We start from the raw sequence: 10,577 nt of genomic DNA on the forward strand, positions 1-10,577 counted from the left end.
AGAGCTAAGAACTTCCAATAAGAACTTTCTTTTTCAGGGAGATATAAGCCACCTGTAAATTAACTCCGAATGAATTAACATGTTGTTGTTTTTTCTTGGACCAGGACCCCATTGTGCTACTAGCTATACAAACACAGTACAAAAAGATGGATTTATAATCTAAGTGTAAGACAAGAGACAACAGATGGATACCGACAGACAAGGGAATACAAGTAAACAATAACACAGCATTAGTCAGCATGATAAGCAGTGGTCTTTTAGTGAATATTTTTGAATGCAGGCACATAGTAAATAGTTATCCAAGAAAATGGTGTGTGATTTTCCTTACCGAGGTGGTTCCTGGGAATGTTGGAGCTTAAATTTGTGATTTAGTACAGAATATAAATTGTTTGTTCATAGTTCTATTGAGTGAAGAGTAATGGATCTCCTAGAGCAAGGGTGGGCAAACTTTTTGGCCCAAGAGGCACATCTGGATATGGAAATTGTATGGCGGGCTATGAATGCTCACAAAATTAGGGGTTGGGGTGCGGGAGCAGGTGAGGACTCCAGCTGGGGGTGCAGGCTCTGGGGTGGGGTTGGGGATGAGGGGTTTGGGGGAACATGAAGGTATTCCGGGCTGGGATTGAGGGGTTTGGAGGGCGGGAGGGGGATCGGGGTTGGGGCAAGGGGTTGGGGTGCAGGAGGGGGTCAGGGGTGCAGGCTCTGGGTGGCGCTTACCTCAAGCAGCTCCCAGAAGCAGCAGCATGTCTCCCCTCCAGCTCCTATGTGTAGGCGCGGTCAGGAGGATCTGCTGCATGCTGCCCCATCCACAGGCGCTGCCCCTGCAACTCCCATTAGCCACGGTTCCCAGCCAATGGGAGCTGTGGGGGCCATGATTGGGGTGGGAGCAGCGTGCGGAGCCCCCTGGCTGTCCCCATGTGTAGGAGCCGGACAGGGGACACATGCTGCCGCTTCTGGGAGCCAAGTGGGGCAAGCCCCCAACCCCGCTCCTCTGTGGGAATTCAAGGGCCGGATTAAAACGTCTGGAGGGCCAGATGTGGTCCGGGGGCTGTAGTTTGCGCCCCGCCCCCGGTCCTAGGGCCTGTGTGTCCTTCAGACAGTTGTAAGATTGTCAGATTCAAGTTGAGATTTGTTCTGGATTCTATATTTCTTCCATTTTGTTTAGCCATTTCTTCAGTATAGGAATTTCTTTAGGAGCCATAGCCCAGTAGTGCATTTGTATGTTGCTGCAATTAGTTTTTTGATCAAATGTTGCTCATTGTTGTTCTGAGTGATTAAGGGGTACTTGTACCCCTGGGTGTACACAGAGGTCTTCCAGGGGGTACATCAACTCAGCTAGATAGTTGCCTAGTTTTACAACAGGCTACATAAAAAGCACTAGTGAAATCAGTACAAACTAAAATTTCATACAGACAGTGACTTGTTTATATTGCTCTATATACTATACACGGAAATGTAAGTACAAGATTTATATTCAGATTGATTTATTTTATAATTATAGGGTAAAAAGAGAAAGTAAGCAATTCTTTCAGTAATAGTGTGCTGTAACACTTCTTGTATTCTTACATCTGATTTTGTAAGCAAGTTGTTTTAAGTGAGGTGAAACTTGGGATACACAAGTTGAATCAGACTCCTGCAAGGGGTATAGTACCCTGGAAAGGTTGAGAGTCACTGCCGCAGAATAGAATATAGTAAATTTGGTTCTTATCAAACTGAATGTTGAAGGCTTTTTCTAAGTTATTGTGTATGAATAAGCAGAAAGCATGATCTGAGGCTTAAATATAATTGATAATGTCCTTTAAAATGGTGAGTCTTAATGCATTTATTAAAGGCTCCTAGTCATTTGAGACGAGGCAGCAGGGGGATTTAAAAACCCATTGTCATTTTAAATTGCTGTCATCCATGGAACACTACAGACTCCCACCTCCATTAGCGTCATGACCTGGCCAATGGTGGGTAAAAAACACTTAATCAGCAGTCTTATACACCTGGGTTTATCATCTACGTGTGGTGTTGAAGACAGGGGCCTGGCAATACATTTTGTGAACAGAAATAGGTTTGAGCTTCCATATAACTATTTTCCATAAGCCCTTGGAATCTCCAGTTAGCAAAGCAACATGGTGTCCACTTGCTTGGCAGCGTTAACTGGGGAGAGGTTACTTTTGCCAATTACTTTGTCCACTGCCCTGGCTTCCAGATGCAATTGAAGGTGTTGACTTTGATCTATAAAGCCCAATATTTTTTGTTTCAGTTTTCACCAGAAAGGTTAGCAGTGATTGGATGACTAGCACAGTGAACATCAGAGTAAATGGGGTAGAATCTGAGGCTATAGTCGAAAAAGAACAATTTAAGAATTACTTAGACAAGTTAGATGTCTTCAAGTCTGCAGGGCCTGATGAAATACATCTTAGAATACTAAGAAACTGGCTGAAGAAATCTCTGAGCCATTAGTGATTATCTTTGAGAATGTGGGGTGGACTGGAGAGATTCTAGAGGCCTGGGAAAAGGCAAATATAGTCGTACCCTGTGATTAAAAATAGGGAATTATAGTCCAGTCAGCTTAATTTTTGTACCTGGAAAGATAATGGAGCAAATAATTACACAATCAATTTGCCCACCCCTGTTCTAGGTGCTTACAAACTTTTTGGCCCAAGAGCCACATCTGGGTATGGAAATAGTATGGCGGGCCATGAATACTCACAAAATTGGGGTTGGGGTGCAGGAGGGGGGGAGAGCTCTGGTTGGGGCCAGAAATGAGGAGTTCAGGGTGTGGGAGGGGAGTGGGGTCCGGGGGAGGGTGAGGGCTCTAGCTGGGGTTGCGGGCTCTGGGGGGGGGGGGGGGGGGGGATGAGGTGTTTGGGATATAGGAGGGTGTTCTGGGCTGGGATTGAGAGGTTCAGAGGACGGGGATCGGGGTTGGGGAGAGGCTCATGAGTGCAGGCTTTGGGCGGCGCTTACCTCAAACGGCTCCCAGAAGCAGCGGCATGTCCCTTCTCTGTTGGAGTGCTAGAGGGGGCCATTGGAGCGTGTAGGAACCAGAGGGGGGCCATGCCGCTGCTTCCAGGAGCCACGTGGAGCGGCCCCTGACCCTGCTCCCTGGCTGGAGTGGGGCCATGCAGCTGCTTCCGCGTGGAGTGACCCCCAACCCTGCTTCCCAGCTGGAGTGCTGAAGCGCTGGAGCGGGGCAAGACCCAGACCCAGCTCCCCAGCGGGAGCTTGAGGGCCGGCTTAAAACGGCTGGTGGGCTGCAGTTTGCCCACCCCAACCTAGAAGATAATAAAGTGATAAGTAACAGTTAACATGGATTTGTCAAGAACAAATCACGTCAAAGCAACCTAATATATGTCTTTGACAAGGTAACAAGCCTTGTGGATAGGGGAGAAGCAGTAAATGTGATATCTGGACTTTAATACAGCTTTTGGTATTGTCTCACGTGCCCTTCTCATAAGCAAACTAGGTAAATACAGCCTAGAACAGGGGTCTCAAACACGCAGCCTGCTGGGCTATTTCCTGCGGCCCGCCAAGCTCCCCGTGCCCCCCGCCTCACCTACCTCCGGACCAGTGGTGGGCAAACTACAGCCTGCAGGCTGAGATTGCCCCCCGGGTGTCACGAGCCCCGCGCTGCTCCCGGCACGGTCCCTGGTGGGGGCAGGGTGCAGAGGGCTCTGTGAGTTGCTTCCAGGCACCGCCCTCCGCAGCTCCCATTGGCTGGGAATGGGGAAGGGGGAAAGGGTGGGCAGGGGCGGGACCTAATGGAATGGGTGGAGTGGGGGCAGGGCCGGGGCAGCGAGGAGGGGGTGTCAGTGATGCAGCCCTCGGGCCAATGCACTAGTCCTCATGTGGCCCTTGTGGTCATTTGAGTTTGAGACCTCTGGCCTAGATGAACCTGCTATACAGTGCGTGCACAACTGATTGGAAAACCATACTCAGAGAGAGTAATTATCAATGGTTCACAGCCAAGTTGGAAAGGCGTATTGAGTGGGGTCCCACAGGGATCTGTCTTGAGTCTGGTTCCGTTCAACGTCTTTATCAATGATTTGAATAATGGCACAGAGAGCACACTTATAAAGTTTGCAGACAATACCAAGCTGGGAGGGGTTGCAAGTGCTTTGGAGGACAGGATTAGAATTCAAAATGATCTGGACAAACGAGAAATGATCTGAAGTAAATAGGATGAAATTCAATAAGGACAAGTGTGAAGTAATCCACTTCAGAAGCAATAATCCACTGCACAAATACAATATGGAAAATGAGTGCCTAGGGAGGAATACTGCAGAAAAGGATCTGGGGGTTATAGTGGATCACAAACTAAATAAAAGCCAACAATACCAAAAAAACCCAAAACATCATTCTGGGATTTATTAGGAGGAGTGTTAGAAGCAAGATGTGAGAAGTAATTCTTCCACTCTACTCAGCACTGGAGTACTTTGTCCAGTCTGGGCACCACACTTTGGAAAAGATGTGGACAAATTGGGGAAAGACTAGTGGAGAGCAACAAAAATGATTAAAAGGTCTAGAGGAAATATAGGAAAAATTGGGTTTGTTTAGTCTGAAGAGGAGAAGACTGAGGGAGGACATAACAGACTTCAAGTACATAAAAGGTGGTTATAAAGAGGAGGGTGATAAAGTGTTCTTATCCACTGAAGACAGGACAAGAAGTATTGGGTTTAAGCTGTAGCAAGGGAGATTTAGGTTAGACATAAGGTAAAGCTTTTTAACTGTCAGGGTGGCTAAGCACTGGAACAAATTACTGGGAGGTTGTTGAATCGCCATCATTGCAGGTTTTTAAGTGCAGGTTAGACAAACACCTGTCAGTGATGATCTAGATCGGGGTTCTCAGACTTCTGTACTGGTGACGCCTTTCAGCAAGCCTCTGAGTGCGACCCCCCCCTTATACGTTAAAAACACTTTTTTGAAAAATTTAACACCATTATAAATGCTGGAGGCAAAGCAGGCTTTGGTATGGAGGCTGACAGCTCACGACCCCCCATGTAATAACCTCGCAACCCCATGAGGGGTCTCGACCCCCAGTTTGAGAACCCCTGATCTAGATAATACTTAGTTCTTCCATGAGTTCAGGGGCCTAGACTAACTTTCCAGTCCTGTATTTCTATGATTCTATTATTGGGGTTCTGGCTATATGAAAGATGCCTCTCACCAAGCCTTACTGTAGCCGCTGAGATCTGCTGAAGCACTCAAGCTAACAGTCCTGAAATGTAAACATCAGGGAATTCTGATGATCCTCAGAGAGTCATTAACTGTGAAGTGAGCTGTAGCTCACGAAAGCTCATGCTCAAATAAATTGGTTAGTCTCTAAGGTGCCACACGTACTCCTTTTCTTTTTGCGAATACAGACTAACACGGCTGTTCCTCTGAAACCTGTCATTAACTGTAGAATTCACTTCTGTTGATCTGTAGGAGCCTGAGTTTGATGACCCCTAACTTTAAGGATTTTTGCTCAGGATTTTGGTTGAGGGAGGACTAGGGAACAGGTTCAAGCATATGTGGAAGAGAGCTTTTTGTTGAAATAATGGAACAAGTCTTAAAAGGAGCCAAGGTATAGATAAAGATTCTCAAACCCATGCAGACAATCACAGAGAAGCTTTCTGCATTCCATAGTCCTGAAAAAGGCTTATCTTCACATTCCCATTCTACCATCCCACAGAGCAGTCCTCTGATTGGCAAATGGATGGCAGCTATTTCAAATCTAATAGTTACCATACTGCCTGGCCTGTGCTCCCAGCCTCTTTTCCAGGATTGTGTTAGTATTATGGAGGCGCACTGGTCACAGTTCCATTGTTAAGGTTGAGGTGAATTTTGCACTTATCCATGAAAAATACAGCATATCTTCCCCCAAATTACAGCATGTATTTTGAGAAGAATGTAGGGGGTGCAAATGGGAGTTGCAAATCGAGGGAGAGATAAATTGTGCTCTGTGCATGCAAGGGAGAGCAGAGAACAGGAGAAGTGGAAATTGTGGTGTATTTGTGCAGGGGAACGTGGAGGCCAGCTGTGTTCTCTGGCTGCTCTGTGGTGTTCTGGTGACGCAAAGCAGCTTATAACCTGGTCTAATTGGCCAATACACTCTGGCTTCTTTGTGTTGCTTCAGAGTGGCAAAAAGCAACGATAGTGTACCAATGAATCTGGTCCTAAAAGTTAAAATTCAAAAAAAATTATTTAAGGCTGGTATTATTAATCTTCCAGTCATTAGAGATATCCTGGTACAATTCTCTGTAGTTCTTGTTCAGTATGTTCATGTATGACATTTTTAATTAAAAAAAAAAAAGTATATTCCCAGACAAAACCTACATTAGGGTGGAGATAAGGTTGAGAGTATCTATCGGTAATCTGGGTAAAATACATTTTAGGGATCATAGAAGTGTAGGATTGGAAGGGACCTCAATAGGTCATCTAGTCCAGTCCTCTACACTCAAGGAAGTACTAAATAATAACTTGACCATTTCTGACAGGTGTTTGTCTAACCTGTTCTTAAAAACCTCCAGTGATGGCAGTTCCACAACTTCCCTAATGTGGATGTTGTAATTATATCAGAAACTAGCATTATAAAGCCAGCAGATAAAAAGTGAATGTTACACTTAGAAGAAATCCAAATATGTTAAGGTATAGAAATGTTATGTGTATAATTTTATTTATTTATATATATATATATATAAAAATACTGTCTCTCTCTCTCTCTCAATCTTACATCCACAAAGACTCAAATGCTTTAATTGTAATCTGATATTGCACAGTGTCACTATGGGTCAGAGTTAAGGTTGTTTGGCTGCTGTAACTGTCCATTTGCATACCTTAAAATATTTGGATTGATTTTAAACTGTGATTTTATTGTATTATGGTTATGTGTCTAGAACCTTATGTAGGTATCTTATTGTTATGGATATCTAAATGAAATTAACTTGAGTTTATAATGTTTGTTTTTGAAATAATTACATCATCTATGTAATGTATTTTACCTAAGTTACTGATCTGACTTCTAGCCTTAACTCAGTCTTAATATTGTTTTGTTTGGGAATTAATAATAGCTTTCAGCAAGAAGGGAATTCATTCCTATCTGGATAATTCTGCTAACCAGAGCTTTGTGCAGCGAGAAAGCTGAAGTAAGCAGGCACTAAGATACAGTTTTTTGACCTTCCCAGATTCATGATAAACACAGAAGCCATACAGAGCCAGGGAAGACAATCAGAGACCAGGGGTGTGTGTGGTGGGGTGTGACACTTCCTGGGGATATCTAGGGTTGTGAAGCACCTCACTACCACCTGATCTTAGCATGAGGAAGCCTTGTCCGGCTGCCATGAGTTAGCTTACCTACTCCACCAGCCAAGGGCAACACAAGCACTTCCATTTGAGCCTGCGTAGGCTTTTTTGTCTCTCTACAGGTTAGTGAAAGGCACGCTCCAAACCCTGAGCTCTCTGAGAGTCCCACTGGAGTGTCCAGCCCCTGGTCCACTGGATGTTCACAGTATTCACAGATCTGCTGCTTCCAAGTAAGAAACAATACAGCCCCAACTTGCCAGTTACACCTCAAATCACTGCTCCCCTTAACACAGGGTGCTTAGATATGTTTATAGTGAAATTAGGAATAGGTTTAATAAAATACAGCAATTCAAAGTCATAGCAAGTAGAAGTATTGGAAATAAATGGTTATGTATAAAATTATAACACATTCTAGAGCCTAGACTTAATTAACAAGAGACTCTCTTGTCTAATAAAGTAGTGCTCACCAAAGCTTTACAGCCAGGCTGGCTGTGACCCCTCTTTCATGAGATATAACATGCTGTCAGCTTGCCTTCTCAGTAAAGGGTCCAGGGTGTTAATTGGCACCACTAGGTATATCAGAACAATCCTTTATCCTTATTCATAAACAGGACCTCACCTCCACTGATTGTTTCTTCCTGTGGCTTTCCTCTCTTGTGGATTTCTCAATCTCTCAAATGGCGTCGGGGTCAGTATGCAGATAGGTGTACACTGTGAGGCAGACAAGGCACATATCGGACTAGGAGAGAAGCACCTGTTACGACCTGCCTGAAAAGAACATTTCTGAGCTATGTCCCCTCCTGGTGATCTGCCTTAATCCCAAGTCTTTAAGAACATACTTTTCAGTATAAATACGTCACTTCTTAATAATTATCTGTACAGGCATTTCCCAATGATGATGACCAGACTGCTACTGGCTCACAGTGGAGTCCTTATATGCCACCCTTTGGTGAACTAATGTGCATATAAACCCTGTGCACCTCGTGTGCTCTCCGCCAATTGGCTCCAAGGGGCCCTGGGTCACATGGAGGTGATAAGGTTACTATCGGGTACAAAGTGTTCTTTTCACAGGAACGTTAACGAAAGATGAAGATTGGTACCTTCTTGTTCTTTTTATGACACAGAAATAAGATCCAGTCTCTATTGGAGCCTATTAGGAATGTTGATCTTATGCACAGATCTGTTCGAATGGACCATAGCTCATGGGACTTTGACTACTGCCAATCGTCTGTTCTGCAGGCTCTCCACACTGTGGAGAATCAGACTCGTGCCTATGATAGCACGCCTGCTGCAGTTTGGATAAATAAAGCAGGGCAAATATGAACAACCCTACACCAGAGAGAGGCTTAGAGCAGAGCAAGGTTCCCTTTCTGTGTTCTGCACATCAAGGAGAAGATGAACCCCAAAATTTACTGGTTTACAGGCAGAAGTTAGATTAAGCAGAGTAGACCCAGCAAGTAAGTGCAGTGAGTTTGGGGAGGATATGCTGCATTCTTCATATATAATACAAAATGTTGAATCCCAGCTTTAAGTGCAAGGCTCAGCGCCACCATATCTATTGAGCTATGACCAGCACCTCCATAATTAGTAGGGTTACATCCTAATCTTTGATGTGCGCACGTTACTGCATATGCTCAGAGAAACCACAACTGTAAACATCTGTGGACTCACAGGGGCAGGTTTTTGAGCCATGGTCAGTGTATGCCAGATTCAAGACTCAGTTTATAAAAACAGAGATTTTTGAAAAGCTTAACACTTTTTTATCTCTTCCTGATGAAGTCTGGCCATTTAGCAGCCTTGGTTTAATTCTCAGACTTAAGTCATTGATTTACACTGTGCCACACAGTTACCCTGATGTGCTATCATGCTCCTGGTTGACCTCGTTACTGAATATTTATATATTGTTGCCCATGGGCTTGACAGTGGTTGATTCTAGGGCCTTGCAAGAGGTGGAAAGAAACTAATATAATGGAGTCAGTTCTGGTGTAACCTGTTTATTTATACCATATGCTTATTGACACAATGCATGGGAGCCCTCTTACTCTTGATCTGAGAGAGACCCAGCTACACATAGGCAGCTCCAGAATTCTCAGCTCAGTCACCCTGAGCTGCCACCAGAAACAGCTGCCTCCGTCACGGAGTCTTCAGGTCTCCAACCATCCTCCCAACTACCCCAGACCTTCCCCACATGGCTGCTCTGTAGCCTCCCAAGCAGGATCCAGAATAGCAGAAGCAGGTTCATCCTTGGCAGATTCATCACTGATCTATTCTTGGCTGGAAGATTCATTATAATATCAGTGAGGCTCCTATCGTGCTGCTCTCTGGTATGTATATTGCTTTGTATTTTTTTTAAACCCAGGAGATGTCCTGGGGGTTTTGTATGTGGGTTGTTGTTTTTTGTGGGGGTGGGTGTGGGGGTGTTCATGGTTGTATGAGTGTGACCATGGTGAGTATAGCCATGCAAAAAACATGTAATTACCATTGAGGTATTTTAAAGTTTGTGGACCAACATTAGATTAAACTGATTTTTAAAGGCACTCCTCCCTCCCCCTTCTCCCTCTGTCCCTCCCCAACCTCCTATGGTGTCACTACAGGGCCGAGTTAAGGTTTTTGCTAAGGATAAATTTTTAGTTATGAAGACTAATAATGGGGAAATTTATCATTAATCTTAAAAACTATGTATTCAAAGATTGCCTATGCAATGAGTTTCAATTATTAGGAAATTCTGAAGAGTCTCTGACAGGGCAGAGTTAAGGTTGCTTGGGTGTCCTGTGTGCATTTTTATACCCTATCATCTTTGGATTTTTCTTAAGTTTAACCTTAACTCTGAATTTCCTGGATTTATAATGCTTAGTTTTGGGATAATTACAACATCCCTGTATTTACCCTAAATTACTGCTAAGTATTCTCAACTTTAACTCCATCTTAAGGTAAATTGTTCTCAAAGAATTTTACTAAATAATGCATGTACATTTTGAGGAGTCTGCTTGCTGTGATTTTTAACCAAAAGGGTGCCCCCAAAAAGGTGAGACATGCTGTCTGAAAAGATGTGGATTAAAAAAAAATGCTGTAGTTTAAAAACTATGTAACTTTTGAACCCAAAAGTATTTTTGAAAATACAAGCCTGCTAAGATTTATATTTCCAAATGTTTTTCAAAAATGATTGAAGACTGAACAGCTAGAAAAGATTACAAAAGTCCAATTAAAAGGAAAACTATGGGGCAACCTTAATTATGAACTTACACTGATGTCTCCAAAATAATCATAGCAGTGAGATACAATTACTAATTTTCTTCCAGTGT

This window comes from Caretta caretta, chromosome 1 (assembly GCF_965140235.1).
Source record: "Caretta caretta isolate rCarCar2 chromosome 1, rCarCar1.hap1, whole genome shotgun sequence".
Lineage (NCBI taxonomy): Eukaryota > Metazoa > Chordata > Testudines > Cheloniidae > Caretta > Caretta caretta.